This window comes from Ursus arctos, chromosome X (assembly GCF_023065955.2).
Source record: "Ursus arctos isolate Adak ecotype North America chromosome X, UrsArc2.0, whole genome shotgun sequence".
Taxonomy (NCBI): domain Eukaryota; kingdom Metazoa; phylum Chordata; class Mammalia; order Carnivora; family Ursidae; genus Ursus; species Ursus arctos.
In genome coordinates this window covers 38,773,991-38,780,541 of record NC_079873.1, presented here as the reverse complement: position 1 = coordinate 38,780,541, position 6,551 = coordinate 38,773,991, and the positions used below count along the sequence as shown (strand labels likewise).

Genomic DNA, 6,551 nt, shown 5'->3' with positions numbered 1-6,551 from the left:
TTCAGCACTTTCCTTTTGCCATGCACAGGGTCCTGAATGCTCTGGTAGCTAGCAAAACCCTCAGGCAGAAAGTCACAGATATTCACAGTAGACAGCCTTCAGTGTGTAGAGATGAAGGCCAAGGGGCTTTGGATAGGGAACTAACAGTGTCTGCTCCAGTACTAGTAACATTATTATTGGATAACTTTGAATATTTGAATATAATAAGTAAATAATGTATTTTAGTATTTAACTCTCACTAGTAACAGGTGATGTATGATTATCTCACAGCAGATGATAAGGCTTACTGCTTTTTAAAAAATATTTATTTATTTATTTGAGAGAGAGAGGGAGAGCCCACACAAGCGGGGGGAGGGGCAGAAGGAGAGGAAGAGGGACGGGAAGAAGGACAAACAGACTCCCTGATGAGCAGGGAGCGCCAGCAGGGCTCCATCCCAGGACTCTGGGATCAAGACCTGAATCAAAGGCAGACACTTAACTGACTGAGCCACCTAGGGAACCAGAGGCTTACTGCTTTATAACAAACATTTTCAAAAAATGGACCAGGTACGTCTGGCCCAGCCGCTGCTAGGGGTGTGAGATGACGGGCTCCATGTGCTCCACAGCAACATAGACAGGTCCCCTCCCCCTGGAAGGTTCACGAAGAAAGCCATCACCACCCGGTCTGGGGGTTGCCATGGCGACCAGAGCACATGCCATGATGCTGCTGGACTTCCCAAGTATGAAGTGGAAGAGGAGCCACTGGAAACAAGATACAATGAAACAGAAGATGGCGAATCCAGGAATGCCTACAGTTTTCTCATCTGGACTTACTCGGGAACAAGAAAGAGCTTATTTAGTGCAATTGCAGATAGAAGACCTGACTCATAAACTGTGCACAGGAGACCTGAACATCCCCCCACAACCCTGAGGACAGGTCCCCTTCCACTGAGCCCATCTACAATAGCAAGGGGAAGAGGCTTAACACTCACCAAGTTCCGCACCGGCAAAATGCCCGAAGAGGAGCAGCCCAACCTCATCACGGGGATGGTTGCCTTCAGCCCTGATTTTAAGCCTCCTGCAGATTACAAACCTCCAACAACCTGTGTAGCAATAAAATAATGATTCCACAAGTGCATATCCAGAAATCAACTTCGTGGGGCTGCTGATTGGGCCCCAAGGGGACACCTTGAAGAACATAGAGAAGGAGTGTAATACCAAGATTATAATCTGGGGAAAAGGGTCTGCCAAAGAAGGGAAAGCTGGGCGCAAAGATGGCCAGATGTTGCCTGGAGAAGGTGAGCCATTTCATGCCCTAGTTACCGCCAACACCATGGAGAATGTGAAGAAAGCCATGGAACAGATAAGAAACCTCATGAAACAGGGTATTGAGACCCCTGAGGGCCAGAATGATCTATGGAAGATGCAGCTTCTATAGTTGGCTTGCTTGAATGGGACCCTTCAGGAAGACGATAACAGGATCATAGGACCCTGGCAGAGCTCAGAGACCTGCAGCATTACCGATACCACAGTGTGTACCGAGGATGCCCACAGTGCTTCTGATTGCAAATTCCCAAGGCTTGCTGACCCCCAGTCAGCTCAGGATAAAGCACGGATGGATGAAGAATATTTGTCCCTCATGGCTGAACCAGGTGAAGAGCCCATGGGCTCCATCTCTGGCCCACCACCACGCCCTTGGCCAGCGCCCCTGGGCCTGCTGCTCCTGCCAACAGCCCACCTCCACTGTCTCTCATGTCCACCACCCAGAGCTGCCCACCCTGAATGATGAATTCTGGCGCTTCGGAGATTTGGCCCTACCATGGCATGCACAGAGGTGGTCCTGGTGGGCCTGGAGGTAGCCCCCACAGTCTCCCACAGCCATTACCCAGCCTGACAGGTGGGCGTGCTGGACGTCCCATGCAGCATAACCCTAATGGACCCCCACTCCCTTGGAGGCAGCCACGACCACCACAGATGAACCAGGGCTCCCACCCACCTGGGCTCCATGGCTTTCCTCCAGTGGACCAGTACCTGGGAAGTATGCCTGTGGGCTCTGGGGTCTATTGTCCACATCAAAGAAAAGTTATGATGCCACCCACCACCTATGGGCATGATGCAGCCCCTGTCTCCCAGTGGACAGCCCCCGCCCCCTCCCTCTTCTCCCATGGCAGCAGCAGCAGCAGCCTCCACCACACCCCTTCTGCTCAGCAGCAGTATGTCTTCCAGTACCCCCTTGCCATGGCAGCAAAGATCCTTCCCCGAGGAGGCAATGGCCTGAACCATCAGAGTGAGGACTTCTGGAACCCATTGGTGACCTTCCCAGGCAGACAGCCTCCGCAGCGCCCCTGGTGGACAGGCTGGTTTGGCAAAGCAGCCTAAGTTTGTGGAGAGAATGGAAACATGGGGGCTCCATATCATGAAATTTGTATTATTTCTTTTTCTTTTTCTTTTGTTATTTCCTTACCTCTTCCTCCATTCAGACTCCATCCAAGGAGACGCTCTTCCTTGATCTTCTGCTGCAATTAGATTCCTTTCCATTTTGTCCATTCCTTGCTCTTCTCTTCCCAAGGAGAAGAGGGAACAAGTGGTTTCAGGCATAGCTTCAGCCATTAATGTCAGGCCAGTTGTTGGGGAGGGAGGTCCTTTGGCTCTAAGATTTTCAAGGATGCCATGAGATTTTTTTTTTATAGTGTGAGATTTTTGTCTCTGCCACCTTTGTAGAATGGTGGGTTAATTTCCAGGTCTGGGGTTGACATTCATCTTGGCACTCCTGCCGGGGGTAGGTGGGCCCACTCAAGCCACCTTTGGCTTGTCTGCCACCTTGGAGAGTCCTTTCTACGCTTCCTGAGCACCTAAGCTGCCTCAGATTCCATCTGTTCCCCTCCTTCCTGGAAGGTTTCCTTTTAAATTTTATTTTAATCCCAAACATCTGAATGTTTTGCAGTGTCTAGGGGTTTGAGACCCTTGTTTTTCATTCTACTTTCTTTTTTCCCCCTTCCCTCTTCATGGAGTGATTATGTTGACAATAATGTATAATATGCATTCTCTTCACTGGTTTATCTGCAGAAATTTCTCTGGGTTTTTTTTTTTTTTTTTGGTTTATAATTCAACACTGGGTTAAAGGGGAATATTCCATTGAATACAAGAGCAATGTAGTTAAAAAATTAAAAAAATAAGCCGCACTGAGCTAGTAATTATAACAATTATAGCAAGGATGTAGTTGGTCAGCAGACTTGTACTCTCATAATGAGTTTACAACATTCATTATAACAAGTGAATGATAATTGTATTCATTTGTGTCTTTCCACTAACTAGTTCAATGTCTGTAACCTTCTCTAGAGATTTTTACAGGCCTTCTGGATGGAAACGCCCATTGACATCTCTCTTGCTGCTCACACATAGCATGGTCGGTCCGATCATTTCCTGAGCTCTTCCGTGGGTCATTGCCTCTATCTCAGCTCCAGCTTCCCACTATAGGTAACTGTTCTCAGCTCCTGAAGCCGTTGTGTAGTCTGAGAACGCCTTCACGGGGCAGGACCAGCAAATTCCCAGAACCGCAGTATTCCAGGAGCAGGCAGGGGGACTGCTGGTCTTCACACACATGAAAGTCTCCCCAGGGCTCAAGTATCTCAGCTCCTTCATGTGTAACCATGTCTGATGCTGAGATAAGCCCACTAAACCTCTCGCCTCTTCCAAGCCTTTTCCCAGGGAACTTGAACCACCCAGCATTGCTAATCCCCAGTCTAGGCTCAGGGTCTGTGGGACTGAGACATTTGCTGGACTCAAAATGCGAATGCGTCTATAGCTCACTTGGGATCTCTGTAGACTTACCTCACGAAGTGAAAACTTGCCCACCTGCTTTTAGTAACCTGCTATGGCTTTCTTCCATATGCTTCCTTTTTCCAATAGGTTCTTGCATAAAATGTATCGTTACTTCTTTACTGTTTCTGCTGACGCTCTTGTTAGATCTTTCTCCATTCCTTCAAGCTTCACATAAACTTTTACTCCGAATTTCCCCCAGTTACTTCTGGTAACACTTTCAGTTATATTTCAAGAGCTTAAAGGATGTGAAAAATTTCAGACTATTTCACTTTTGATTCACACATCCTCTCCCTTCCCTCCATCCTTATCATCTTTGTTGTTTCTAGTGGGAATCTAGCAATATGGGCCTATGGAAGGGGGTTTAGGAGAAACCCATTTGGCCTTGGTGGTTGGCTGTAAAGGACATCAAGGTGGCCTGCTGCTGGTTCAGAAGTCAATCTCTGCGGCATCTAATCTAGCTGGTGGGGCACAGCCCTGAGATATTTCATGTGCAATTCTTGTGAGTAGAAACTCCATGGTTATAGATAACCAACCCATCCTTGATCCTAAGCAAGGTAACACTTAGGCACGATATGAGGCTCTTAGCCAAGAGGACTAGTTCCAGGAGATGATGGGTAAGAGTATGGATTTGGACATCAATAGATCCAGGTTTGAATGCTAGGTCCAGCCTGTAGTAGTCCTGATACCTCAGGGAGTTGCTACACCTCAGTTTCTACATCTATAAAATGGTAATAACAATGGGGCACCTGACTCACTTAGTCAGTAGAGCACGTGACTCTTGATCTCAGGGTCGTGAGTTCAGGCCCCATGGTGGGTATAGAGCTTCCTTAATTAAAAAATGGAATAACAGTAGTATTTACTATTATTATGGGCTTTTTGGACAAGTTACATGGGACCTAACACATATCATATGCTCAAAAATGTCTAATGGATGGTGGATAAGACTCCTATCTCAGCTGAGGAATAGGAAGACCAGTCAGGAACACAGAGGTGGGGGCCATGGCATTTGAACTGTCACCACACCAGAGACATTGGTGTGGGAGAAACATGGGCATCTGGGTTCCACCAGGCAATGGATCTGGGCATTGAATTCACCCACTACAGTAAGCAAGACGGCTCAGCACGTTGATAGATCTGGGGCTGTTTCTGGAAGAAAAACATGACTAATTGCTTCTGCTGGAAGGACAAGGACTATACAGAAAGACTCTTCATTCTTGCTTCTTTTTGAATGACTATCTACCAATTTTTCACAAGCTTTTCCTGAACAGGGCAACTGGGTCCCGCACGATCTTGAGTTCGTCTAATCATAGAATTACAGAATTTTAGACTGGAAGGGACCCAGGGCTCCGTGCCCTCTGCATCAACCTGGATACTTACTGCCTTGAAGGTAGTCTGTTTTATTTATGGGCAGCTTATAAAAATTTTCCTTCAATTTAGCACATCTATTTTATGTGTGTAATAGGATAATGGTAATACTGACTTCATAAAATGGAGTGCAGATTACAAGAAAAATTCCATGACACAGAATAAGTCTTCAACAATATTATTTAGATGCACTACCTGTCATCAAGTGCTCATTAGTGCTTTTTCAAATGAGATATATGCCCCCTTCTAACATTCCCCGTCTCCCCTATGTTGCCATTTGGGAATGATTCTCATGCTCTCTTTCTCACATGGAATAGTCCCAATTCTCTCCTTTGTTTCCGGTGTGATTTGGCAAGGAACAGTCCTTCCTTGAAGGGAGATACCTGTCTTGTTCCAGGTGTGGTTCTTCCACTACAAATGACCATAATGCTGGCTCATCTCATGTCTTGGACAGAAAAACATTGGTATCCTCTAAGATTGCATTGAACTTGCACTCAAAATGCCTTCATCTTTTTAAAAAAAATTTATTATAGAGCAATTTTAGATTGGCAGCAAAGTTGAGCGGAAGGTGGAGATTTTCTATACAACCTACGCCCCTATACATGCAGAGCCTCCCACATTATCAACATCCCCCATCAGAATAGTGCGTTTGTTGTAACTGATGGACCCACGATGATACATCATTATCAGCCAGAGCCCATGGTTTACATTAGGGTTTGCTCTTCGTGTGTATTCTATAGATTTGAACAAATGTATGACACCATCCACCAGTATAGAATAGTATAGAATAGTATTGTAGTGTAGTGTAGTATTACAGGGTAGTTTCGCTGCCCTGAAAATCCTCTGTGCTCTGCTTATTCACCTTTTCCTCCCTCCAGCCCCTGGCAACCACTGATCTTTTTACTGTCTCCATAGTTTTGCTTTACCCAGAATGTCACAGTGTTGGAATCATACGTGTCGCCTCTTCAGATTGGCTTCTTTCACTTAGTATATGCATTTAAGTTTCCTCGTGTCTTTTCATGGCTTGGTAGCTCGTTTTAGTGTTGAATAATATTCCATGGCCTGGATGTACCACAGTTTATTTATCTACTTACCTACCGAAGGACATCTATGTTGCTTCCAAGTTTTGGCAATTATGCGTAAAGCTGCTGTAAAATCCACGTGCAGGGTTTTGTGTGTTTTCAACTCCTTTGGGTAAATACCCAGGAGCGTGGTTGCTAGATCATATGGTGAAAGTATGTTTAACTTTGTAAGAAACCACCAAGCTGTCTTCCAAAGTGGTTGTACTGTTCACATTCTCACTCGCGGTGAATGAGAATTCTTGTTGCCCCACATCCTTGCCAGCCTTGGGTATGGGCAGTGTTCTAGAGCTTGGCCCTTCTAAT

General features: G+C 46.0%; 1 pseudogene; it reads left to right on the top strand.

Annotated features, from left to right (window-relative positions):
• The first annotated feature begins 676 nt into the window (after window positions 1-676).
• On the top strand, window positions 677-2,358 carry LOC113265785 (splicing factor 1-like; annotated as a pseudogene).
• The last annotated feature ends 4,193 nt before the right edge of the window (window positions 2,359-6,551 follow it).